This window comes from Arctopsyche grandis, chromosome 4, assembly GCF_051622035.1.
Source record: "Arctopsyche grandis isolate Sample6627 chromosome 4, ASM5162203v2, whole genome shotgun sequence".
NCBI classification, from domain to species: Eukaryota; Metazoa; Arthropoda; class Insecta; order Trichoptera; family Hydropsychidae; genus Arctopsyche; species Arctopsyche grandis.
This window is the reverse complement of record NC_135358.1, coordinates 28,072,264-28,085,967: the sequence shown is the minus strand read 5'-3', so window position 1 is coordinate 28,085,967 and position 13,704 is coordinate 28,072,264.

Below are 13,704 nucleotides of genomic sequence, written 5' to 3'. Positions count from 1 at the left end.
ACACGTGCTTGAGACCGATTGCAGCAAGGGGAAATCATGTTTTGATGAAAAGTCTTATATTTACATACATACATACATAGTATTTTAAGCCTTGAGATAAATGAAAATAGACCATAATGAATTGACCTTGATAGATTTGTTTGTACACATGCTTACGACTCTATAAAAATTTATCAAGAGTTGCCATTTTTATGATATTGCCATTTACCAAGCTTCACCAGTTGGTTGGTGGTCTGAATGTGAGATTTAGAAGACTTATTCACAATCTTAGGGGACGGAGTATTGATTCCGTAGTACCCGGTGCGGGCACATGGCAGAGGAAAAAAATGAAGGACAGATATATAATTTTTTTGTAGTTTATTAGAGATTGATAAGATAGCCCTAGAAGAAAGAAAAGGAAAAAAATGAAATTTATTATGCAAATTTATATTCGATTTTGCCAATTTTAATAGAAAAAGTCGAATCTTTACCGGCAAATGGCAAAAATAGTTGAATAGGTGTTTAAATTAAGTGTTTGTGTTAAAATATTTAATACAAAAACTTACTCACCTACAATATAGTAAATAATAGGTTGTTGCTTTACTTTGGTCACTTAAGCGTAGATTTCCTATTTTTACTAACCTCTTCTTAGTTCAGAATGGATTTTGTCGTCTGAAAAAGTTAGGGTTCTTATCCGATCATTTTCAAACTTTGCCATTTTGCTCGGTTTGTTCATCAATATAAGTGGAAATAACGTCCACAATTACCATGGTGAAAAATAATCGTAATAGACACGTTTGAAAATACTGCATCTTCCTTCACGATGACGTCTATCGTCCACACTGTCCCATTTGTCCACACTGTTCTGATCGTGTTTTTCACTTTTCGCCCCCCTCTCGCTATGGCAGATTGAGCACTTTGCCATACTCATGATCAAAGTTCACGGAGAGAATTGGTGATTTCTTAATAGGTTTTTTATATATTGTCTTAATTTTATAAACAAAATATAGAAGAGGTGAGTTTTTAAAAATCATTTTTTTATATATATTTTTTTGCAACTCGTTTTCCAATTTATATACAAATGTCTTACGTGTTTTATTAGTCTATAGATGTCAAATAGTAATGAATAAAGTACCGATGATTTGTCATTACCGTAAATAGAAAAAATAAAGAAACTTATATAAGTTGATGGATACGAGGAAGGTTTGGTAATACATTTTAAATTTGTACGAAAGCAATTAAATTCGTCCAAAACTATGGTTAACAAAACAAGACTTGAATAATAAATGAAAGCAACACTTTCGATGCATAGAAAAACGTTTATTATTAGTTCAATAACCATAAGTTGCATGTTATAATTAAACATTGAAGGCAATTCATTCAACGTAGATATACATATAAAGGGACATATTAAACCTTACTCGCAAAATTTTAAAACTTTTTTTCACATGTAATCGAGATACACAACTAACAACCTGACAAGGCCATCTAATGAACACTGTATTATTTTAATGTTGAAATTATATTAAATAAGCTTATCGCGGCGCGACCGCCATATAAAAGTGTAAAAGGCTTTCACGGCGCGGGCGCGCGGGGCGAGGTTGCCGAGCCCCGCGCACAATGGGCTTTTGTCTGTACCACCCAGCCTCCCACCCACGGGGGAGGGTTTTGGGACTCCCTGGTCGTGGGGGTGGCTGGCCATGGGGTGGCGCTGGGCCATTTACAAGCCGGCGACCTGCCAGCCTCCTCGCTACACCCCTAAAAACTCTCTCTCCGCGAACCCTCTCTGAACCTCCCCCCATCCATACTTGCGAACGGACGCATACCCAAAAATGTGATGTATTTGACGGGCCTATGAGAGCTTTCTTGCTGTGAGAGTATTTTTCGAGTGGGCTTTTCCGGCGAAAGCTCGTCGCAAAGATCAATATCATCCACACTTACTTTTCGCCGATACATCATAGTTGATCGATATGTCTCCGTGTCAATTAATGGAAAATAAAATAAATCCTACATATTTATGATATCTGATAATAAAGCTGTTGTGCAGTGTGTTGGAGGTTGATTGAATTGATTGGAAATGGTTTTTTTTTAAGAGTAACTGGTATGTTTAGACGAGTCTATGATATTCCTTCTGTAGAGTTAGTTTTTTTTATAATTTGGTGAAAAGCCCAGATTGGATTAGAATGGAACTGAGTGATTATGAATGTCAATCAAAATTAATGTTTATACTTTTATGGGCTTCAATTTAAATAAATAATTCAATGTCTAGTAAATAATTTAAAAATAAATTTCCATCAGGGCTCAATTGATAAAATATAATCATTTTTAATTTCATGTCAAAAATTTTATTTAATTTCACAATAGCATTGTGCAAACTTTTCAAAATATTTAATTTATTAAACTCAAAATGCGTTTTAAATATATCAAACAAAACTATGAGCCTTAAAATCAAATATATGTATGTACGTTTTGAAAATTTAAAGTGATTTTCATTTATTTGAGCATCCTTTTTAGCTGTTTATAGAATGAAAATTAGGGACAAATAAAACTGTGTAATGAACCAGATTGACCCACAGACCATACTTTATGCCTTGCAGTGCGTTTTAATTCCTATGGAAGTGAACAGAAAAATTTGAAAATTCGATTTATAAATTCTACGATAAATTCATATTTCAAAAACCTCTTTAATAAAAAAATACTCTCAATTCATCTAAATCGGCTTAAATTTAATAAAAAAATTCAAATATTCGAATTCTATAGATATTTTGACATTTTTATTCTGAAAGTCGAAAAATAAAAGCAAATTTCAACCGTATTGATATTTACAGCGTAAGTAATCGCACCTGCTCTCCCTTGTCTGTATCCAGTATCTAAATAAAGCCTTTTCGAATTATAAAATTTTCCCCGAAATTAATCGTTGAACAAATTCGACCGTGATATTTTACTTTCATTATATGTACATTGCATGAGTATTGTATAACGCATACTCTTGTCCATTTGCGATATCCCCATGATTTTTCAAGTGGTCCTATCGGGATCAAATTACATTACGGGGAGGGTATGGAAAACCATCAATATTAATGTCAATAGGGTGACGGACGGATATAAGCCTTCGGAAAAATCAATATTATCCCATAAGTCACTATTTTGAACACGCCTATACATTTCAATATGCGGCAGTACATAAAAGCGACTGCGAGCGTACATACTAGTTTATTTTTATGTACATGGTTTCCGGTTAAAAAAGAATATGCAGTACGTAGGTTTTACATTTTACATATGGTAGTATTGTCTTTTTGACAATGGTTTTTAAAATATTTAAGATGTCGTGCGATAACGTGGTATACACCCGGTTTGCTAGAACAATACGCCCAAATGTTACTTTACAAACACACAATACTGGATAGGAGTTGTTTGTTCATAGTTCAATATTAAAAATGTATCGTCTCTTTCATACTCGGCTCTCGAGGAAGTGGTACGAAATTTGATTTTGTTAAAATTGTAGTCGCCTTTTTAAGGTTGATGGTTAAAGCAATATATTTGAAATTTATCGAATAAGTTTTATTTTTTAATATTTACTTACACATATAGATACCTTCTCTATTTGGAGTATGTGTCACTTAGAGTTGTGCATTGTTTTAGAATGTCCACGACTGTTTGAATGCAATGGAGTTTTTTGGTTTTGTCTTTGTAAACACAACAGCAGCTGGTTCACGAGGTTCGGAAATTTGTTTTGTGTGTGTTTCCGAAGAAGATTAAAAGCATTCCATTGTATGAAAAAGTATGTGGACAGTATCAGGTGACTTGTATGAATATGATGCGTTACACGTACCTGTTTTTAAATAAATAAAATGTAAAATGATAGACTATCTTCATGTTTATACATAATTATATTTTATAATAAAAAATAGCATTTTAAAATGTTGAAATAATTATTATAAAGTTGATGAAAATATTATGAATGTTTTTGAAAAACTCTATTACACAAGTTTTATCCTGGTAACTGTGCATCACAAGAGACATCGACGCGCGGGTAAATTCGGTTAATATATGTACATATATCACATATTTATGAACTTGATTTTTGAACTTATTCTACATATATTTTTGATATTTAAGTAATATTTTCCACAATAATAATTATTATATTATTACGAAAGTCAAATTTTAATTTATAAAAAAACATTCAGTAATTTTTAGGCATTATGCGAACACATTGTATATAATATTGTATATACGTAATTGAACACATTGTATATATGTACGTAATTGATACATCGATTCATAAATTATTTACATATATTGCTTAAGTTTTGATTTTATAAGCACATCTTTCAGGAAGTTTGAAATTTAAATTCAATTTTTCATTAAATAGCGTTATCGTTTCGCGGGCAATTTTAAATTGCTTACCTTTTATGCAAATATAGAATTGCTAGCTATGGCGTACTTTATGGAAATAAAGGTGAAATTTATTATTTTCGATTCGTATGGAAATAATTGTGCTACCTTTTACGACGTAAGGGCGTTTGGGTAATGTGTAAAGGGTTTTTTTTTATTAATTAATGTGGGTTTGTATGCAAAGAGAAAAAAACCTCCCTCTTTGAATATGAAATAAAAAAAAGGATTGTCGGCCGATTTCACATAATTTTAAAATGTGAAAATGTGCAAATACTGCGTAGTTTGCGAATTTCCATATCAAAGCGAAGCCAAGCGGTCGTCGTACCAGGAACAGGCCTGATAATATCTTTTGAATTTCCCTTGGGCACAGGAAAAAGCCCCATGTTTGTACAGGATACATTCGAACCAGTGTGCCGGGTTTTCGCACTCCCCGCTTAATATAATGAAGACAATTCTTTATCCTTGAAACCAAATGTGAAATATCCATCTAAATGCAAATTTTCAATTTATTTTTCGTAGGCGGTAAGCCAAGTGCTGTTGAAAAAACAACGGTTCACACCGAAAAAAAAACACAAAACGAACCTGACGATTTTAAGCTCCACATTGTGCCAAGTGGGGTAAAGCAGGTGACTGACTCTTTAAGAGCTCATAGGCAATAAAATTAATCATTAAATAATCTAATATATAATATCGAAAGAGACTTTGTATGCATGTTTTTTTGGGTCGTAGATTCCATGACGTTCAATTTAATAAAAAAAACAAATGAATATTCAAATAAATTTAAATAAAATATATTTAATAAAATATTTACTATTAGATTGGCCATGTTTAAGCATTTTATATTAAAAATACCGAACGAAGCCGGGTAAAAACACTAGTATTAATTAACTAATTTCAACCAGTAAATTAATTTATAACCAAAAGGTAATTGATCGATTGGACTTTTGTATGTTAACATTTAAAAGTTTTCAAAATGATTTGTTGCTTCTGCATTTAATTTAAAAACACCATACTTTCTATATATATTTTTATGGATGTTTAGAGATTACATTTAGATATTACATATATATTTAGATATTACACATACATACATATTTATATACATACATACATATTTAGATATTACACATAGATTTCACTTTAAATGCACATCTAGATTTATTTTATAAATATTCGATTTGAGTTCGTCTATTTCAGGGGTTTGAAGTACATAATTTATTCAGGTTCTACTTATCTTTTCTAAAACTGCTTATTTGATTTTACAAAGATATATACCAGAAAGGCCTAACAGGTAGATCCCAAAGCGCCTTCCCAATAATTAATTATAAACATTGCAGGATTTTTATGAGATAAATCACTGTATTTTGAGAGGCTGAAGAACACGAAATTAACAATTAATTAATTAATCTATAGAGACATCTATGGATTTGAACATATTTTTTTACAAATTGTACATACATTAAATACAGAAGATTTGTGACAGCAGATAGGATGATTTTTTTTTGCCAATTTTGAGGAACCGTTTCAATAATGAAATCAGATAAATTGGCAAATTCTGACAAGAAACGAATGACTTGGAGTCACAAATATCCAAGTCTGACCAGCAGTATTAGATAATAGCACGGGATCGAACCCAGTAACCGGTATGGCTTGGTGGCACCGAGAGGTGCTAAACATAAATGCAAACACTGAGCCATACTGCTGGCTAATATATAACTTTAGTTAGCAAGTTTTATTTTTTATTTATCGTAACTAATTAATACACATACAATATATAGTTAAATTGTTGTAGTGAAGAGTAGATTGTAAGTCATATTATATGACTCATATTATCCGTTTTTATTATCCAGCACTGCACGTCAACAGCTCGGTACAATACAGCACAACACTGCTCGGGAAAGACTACTTCTATTCCGGTCTCCGTGACGAGCCAGAATGTTAAATTACAGAAAACGCAATTATCGAAAGTCGAAAGATAAAAAAAGCGTGCATGGTAAACGTAAACGCAAAAGGCTTTTCCACCCGTATTCTGCGCGCGCACATTAATACGGGAGGAAAAGCCTGTTCCTATTGTTCCGGTTGTATCCTGCTCGCGCAAATTAAATGAGTATGTACCGTTTACCATGCACCCTTTTTTATCTTTCGACTTAAGATCTTTCGATTTTCGATCTTTGCCTTCCGATATTTGTGTTTTCTGTAATTTAACATTCTGTCTCGTCACGTAGACCGCTTCTATTCATACTATAGAGCTCCACCCATTTTCGTCACGTTCATACATGTTTTAAAGAGTCAATATTGTCACAATATGAACACTTAAGTACGGGTCCACTCGTCACGTCATTCGTAAATATTATAATTCCACAATGGCCAAAGAAAGTCGATTCTGCTTGATTCTTTTTGGAGACATGTACAGCTGTATAGTATGAATGGATCATGTTGGTTGCTGTTGTTTCGGATAGTCACATATATATTAATGTGTCCACATATAATAGAATATATATGTGGATATAATAGAATAATATTTTTTCTACTGCTGTTTACTTGCAGTTGCTGGCATGAGCTGTGCCGGTATAAACGAACCTTTAAGCATGGGTTCTGCTTTTTTGAATTTTATATGAATTTTCAGGGAATTTATATTTAACACACATTTTTTTCTTTTCAGATATACTCAATCCCCACTTCAGTCGACATAGCCTTTGGTTAAAACACGTAAGTCTTTTCGGATGGATGGAAAATTCTTTTACGCAACAAAATTAAAAATCTCACACGATAAACGGTCACGTCATATGTTTGACTAGGGCTTTATTTATTTTCTAGAATTATCGTTCACAGCTGCGATAAGAGGGGGGTAGTTTGTTTTATGTGAGGTTTTCCCGCAATATTATTAATAACAAGGCGAACGAAACTCTCTTTTGGGCTCGGTAGTGGGTGGGCGGGGGGAGAGTTAGCATTGTTTTCCCGTCTGCTGAAATACGACGCCGCAAGAACAAAGAGCAGAAAAAACACAAACACAGGCCCAGGCAACCCTGCACAACACTTTTGTTAAGTCCGAAATGTTGTAGCCGAGGCCGAAATAACAAAAATTATTAAAAACGGAAAGCGGGCCGTGGCGGCCGCGTTACGGCCGTTTTATTTATTTCGTGCCATTTCCGAACGGCCAGCCACACAAAGGAACACACCCATATCTTTATACGCGACGCGGTTTTAGCTCGAACATTGGTACATATTATGTATATGTATGTACGTATACGCGCACGCACACAAGCCCACGCGATAAACATTTAGGTAAACCGAAAATTCTTTAAAGCAAAGCCCTTTGTAATTTATACCCGGGTCGGAAATTTCTATTCTTCCGCTCTACCCCGGTTGAATTTATCAAATTTTCGGTGTAGATATCGCTCTTGTGCGAGGAAAATCAGCTTTGTTGAATAAAATTTTTCCTCGGAAAAGTAGTTTGAAATTTCAAGTTTATGATTTATGTTTGCAGTGCTAATCAATTTTCTATTTTTTTCAGGAGTTTTCTATTTTTTTTTTTACTTTTTTGTGTATTTTTAAATCTTTAAATATTTTTTACATGCTTTTGAAAAAAAATGAAATTTTCTTATTTATCTTATGATAAACTCGAGCAAACTGAATTTGATTTTTTTATTTTAAATTGAATTTTCAACCAATTTTCCCAGATAATGCTTTTATACAGGCGTAATTTTTTAATAGCTCTAAAATATAAAACAAGAATATTCTCTTTATCTAAAGAAAATTTACGAGGTTTGCAATTTATAGGTGTATTAGCTTTTTTTGAATAGTTTATAGAATACATATATCTGTCTCCAATTAATCGTTTTCGTCTTCAATTTGAGCTTTTAATTTTAATTTCAACATGTAACTGGGGCTAGAAATCTAAATTTTCACAAATGGGAGCGGTCGATAATTTTCAAAATTTGCTTTTGATTTTTTTTATTGTTTTACAATTCATTATCTCTACCCTACTCCTGTCCTTTTGGACATGCTTGGGTATATTATGTAACTCCATTGAACTTCGGAAAAACTTCTCATTCATTTATTTTATTATCCAGCTTCTACGTCGTTGCTGGAACAGTTGGGACTTTATGTCTCTAATAATTATGTGCGTGGTAAACATCATCATTTGGTGATTTTAGCTCTGCCCGCACAGTACTTTATCGAATGGCTCCTATTCCAAAAGCTATCCGACTTCTCAATGAAATCGTTGCTGCTGAGCCTGAATGTGATATTTTCCACCTCAGTGAGCATACATAGGTTATCGAAGATTATTTTAACCGATTTGTCTAGCAGCCTGCGCCCATCATTATTTTCATAATTGATATATGAGTGGAATTTTGATCTTCTTTCTTCCATTCGGACCTCGAAGCGATGTTTTGTATTTGCGGCTGGTTCTTATATATTGGTGCTGGCTGTAGATGCAAGACATTTCCTATTTTGTATTTTATTATTTAATATTTTTACTTTATCTGCTATTATTATAATGCTATTGTTTTTTATGATTATTTTTATTTTATATTGTATTATATTTTATTTTATTTATTTTATATTGTATTATTTTATATTGTTTTTTATATTATTTTTGTTTTTTATGATTATTATTTTTCTCATCTTTCTGTATTTTTTCGACCATTGTGTTGCATTAGGGACTGTAATGCCACAATGATCCAAACTTAAACCTAAATAAATAAATTATACATATGTACATATATACGTACCAGAGCCGGAATTTTAAGTATTTCTTAAGCAAAAATAAGATATTACACATATAATACTTAAGAGAGGGCTTAATCTTAATTTAATTGGGAGGTGATAGATGACTGGTACTTAAAAAACATAAAATACTAGCAGAACCTGGCATGCGTTGCAATGCCACAATAACGCATACAATTCCCGTTCCCGTTCCCGCTCTCATTCCCGTTCCCGCTCTCATTCCCGTTCCCGCTCTCATTCCCGTTCCCGTTCTCGTTCCCATTTAAGTTCCCGTTACCGTTCTCTTTCCCGTTCCCAATTGACTAATCGTATTAATCTGCGCGCGCACATTAATACGGTAGGAAAAGCCTGTTCCTCTTGTTCCTGTTGTATCCTGCTCGCGCACATTAAGTGAGTATGTACCGTTTACCATGCACCCTTTTTTTTATTTTTCTACATTCGATCTTTGCCTTCCGATATTTGCGCTTTCGGGCGTTTCACATTCGGGCCCGTAACGGAGACAGATACATATGTATGTATATATCATAATCATGCTTTAAATATCAGTATTTTTCTGTATTCATACATTCCATATATAAAAAGGCTACAATTATGTCAACGTAACGTTATTTTGAGATTCAATCAATTGTAATTCTAAATGTCCCAGGTCATTTACCATTTTAATTCATCCAAAGGTTGAATGAATTAAACTGCCGGCTGAAAATCAGTAAAACTATTGTAAAATTGATTCAACATTTCTTCTTCATTGTTTTAAAGATCCATTCATTGTTTTAAATATCCATTCGTTGTTTTAAAGATTTCACTGTGGCCTTCCTTGCACCCGTCTACATTCTCTCCGTACCATTCGACCACTTCTTTCCGTTCTTCTAGCTACGTGACCGTTTGTGATTTCAATCTCTATACTTTCGCCATTATATCAGCTGCCCTTATCCAATACATATGTTGCAAACGTGAGGATAGATTTTTATTTTAGATTTTCATTACAGTGTTTGAGGGATAACATCTATTGTAAAAGTGCCCCCTTATTTTACATTTTATTACTATGTACGTTCGACTAAACTAAAATTATAATTTAATCAATAATCAAAACACACTAGCAACGGTACGCATTTTCAATATCCAATCGATCATTTCGCCGCGAAAACGAAACGTTCGAAACGAAAATCCGAGCTTATCTGTTTTAATTAATCTCGCGCGTACGTAAGCACGCGGAAAAAGCGACTAATCCGGGCTCGGGAAAACTCCCCGGAAAAACATTATACGAAAAAAAATACAACACACGCACAATATTTGCTTAGATTTTTTTCCGGTCTTTCGCAATATGAATAAATTTCAATTATATAATATATATAAAATATACGTATCCGGGCATAGGTATGGATATAAATTTTTATTATTTTATTTATCTTATCTCCCTCGGTGGCCCGTGCCTTAATCGAGCCCTCCCATTTTCGCGCCGCGCCGCTGTGTACGGAATAATAAATGACCGCGTTTAGAGTCCAGAGGTGGAGGAGAGGGGAGGAGGGCGGGGTGAAGAGGGGACCCTCTGTGTACTTAAAAAGGTTCCCTCCAAAGAGGGCCCCTCCTTCGTTTTGGACCCCCGTTTCCCTCCCGGACCTCCCGAATCGGCCTTTTTCCCCGTGTATATATATTTTTTGCTCTACATAAGTAGTAGAAGGGTGCGGAAAAACCCGCCCTCGCGCTATTTGCCCTCCCACAGCTTCCCTGCGGACAAATAACGATCACTACCTACGCACATGTACGAATCGTATGTATTCGTATATACATAGCTTTGCGATGTATAATGTGCAGGAATAATTAAATTAAATCTAATTTCGAGAAGGTGAAAGTGGATGCGACAAAGGTTTCTTTGAGGATCATCGATAATGTATCGCGTAAAAAGCGACCCTGCACCTTTTGTGTATAATATAACTTTAAAGAGGCTTTTATGGGTGTTTTATTTTATTTGAATGAAGTATATCAATAAAATATGATATTTAATTTATTATGATAATATTTATTTTATTGTGATTTTATTTATTTTGATATATGTTTAAGTTTGCAAAATAGTAAGCAATTTCGTTTGAATTTTCCAGATAAAAAAGAGGTCAATTCGAGCTTGGAAATTGCCATTATTTTTCGTTATATTCCTCAACCTAATGCCATTATCTGAGGGCCAATCTCCCATTTGTTCGAGCTCTGATGAATGTGCAGCGAAATATTATTTTTAATCACACAAGAGAAATCGGCCCTTTGCCCTTGCTGTCTGCGATTTCGAGCAATCTCCGCATCGCTTGCGAAAAAAATCCCTCACAAACAGGTATGTACCGTATAACACAACACAAGTGATTACTTTTGGTTTGAATTTAATTAATTATTGATTTATCAAGACAATTTTTAATCTTACATATACGAAAAATAAATATATCTATATTAAAAAAACATTCAGATATCCGTATAAATATCTAGGTTTTTCTTTCTTTGTTCATTTTTTTATATACATATCTGTATGTATAGCACAATAACGTAGGGCTTTCACGTTTGCGTTCTTTTTTATTTGTAGTTTAACCCTTTTATAATTTATCATCGGCGAAGATATTACGAAAACGAAAATGAGTTGGCAGTTTTGATAATTTATATGAAACGTGCGGCAAACAAAAATAAAATTCCAAAAGGAAATTTTTCTACCTTAAAAATATATTTTTGCGTGCGTGGATATTTTACGCAGAAATCCTTTAACGGAATTGCGTTTGACACGTTAATCTCTCGTGCATTTGATAAGGGTAACCGTTTAATGACGAATAAAGGGATCTTCGAAAGTCATTAGCGCCAGTTTGATTGAAAGCCAAACGGACAATGCGTGTCTCAAAACAATTCCTACGCTAAAGTGACGTGTGATTTATTACGTCAATTCGTTTTTCCGTTTGACACATTACACATCAATGTTGAATTCCTATTTACATAGGTTTAAAAAAACATATTAGCATTGGCATTATCTTAAATACTTTATTGACTCGGATATACATATGTACATATGTACATATCCACATGTACTTCACATTTTATTTTATACAAACCAATGGTCCAAATCCGATTGATTACATTCATTACATTCAGTCGTTTAATTGACTAGCGCTATCCCACAAAATGACATTCAAGTGGATAACAGTTTTCATGAAAATGGAAACACGTGAACGGAAAATTCATTTAGCTTTTCATGTCTAACATAATGTTTGGTATGTAAAACTGTAAAAATAATTCGGTTAGTATAGCAGCAGTTTAACAGTGCAGTTAACCGTATTGTGGTGTAATAAGTTTACGCTCGCTCGGTTAGTTAGTAGGTATAATACGCTTTATACGATGTGTATTTGTGTATGATTAACCTTTAAATGCGCGGCATTTTGCTAATGCGTTCGCGAAAACATCGAAAGCATTTTAGAGACGAATTTATAATGTCATATACCGACACACTGTCCATTTGTACTCAATGCCTTATGTAAATGTTGAACGAGCTAATTAAAATAATCCAAATTCTTGTAGGTTCAACTAAATTCATATTTAGTGAATATTATATTTAGAAAAATGACTACTTACATTTTTTACTAATTTGTAATTTTTTTTTATATTTTGACTACATGAATGAAATTTTCTGTATTGTACTTGATCTATCCACAGTTCAACGTGTGAACCTTTCACGTATATGTATCTAAAATTTTACCGAGGAAGAAGGTAATTTTCAACCCTTTAAATATCTATGTGTGCTCTTCACCATAAAATTCCAGGATAGTCCTTGTTTTTAAATATGATCAGTTTGTATGAAATAATAGCCACTGCGTAGATCAATAATTCAACTTCTAATTGAATATTTCAACTTTCTTTTCAATTAAAATCTCGCCAGATTTTTTTTGTCAATATAGAAATAATAAATCTTGTTAAAGTTTGTTACTACTATTAACCAAAAAAATATCGTCCCCATAACTAGCGTCATTTTCCATAATTTCTAGTTTTCCAAAAAGCAATTTGCAATATTATCCCAATAACGCTAATTTCCAAAATTAAGTTTATCTAGATAATCTGAAAATTTCGTTTTACGTATTTGTTTGATAAACGCCATTTTCTTTTTATTTAATACAACTTAAATGGATTAATTTGTACATATAGTGTATGTACAACTTCAACGGAAAATATGTTTTTATCGAGTTATCGATATGTGAAAATTTTTAGTAAATATAATAAGATGGTATATAATAAATAAGTTGTCTTTAAGATATTTTTAATGTTTTTTTGTTTGATATTCTAATAGCGTGAATTCAGTTTTTTGTAATTAAAATGAAGAAAAAATTCAACGTTTTTTTAATAGGAAAATAAAATCGGTTAATTCTAAAAATGTCACATTTACGTACGTGTTTTGTTGTCATAATATTTATCATTATTATGATATTCAAAACATATAAATATGTACATATGTTATTTTATTTTTTATTTTATTTTATTTATTGAAAAATCAACAGACAACTGGATGTAGATATGTATAAAAAACAAATAGTAAATATATAATATATGTAACATCCGAGTCCAATAACAGATTTTTACAAA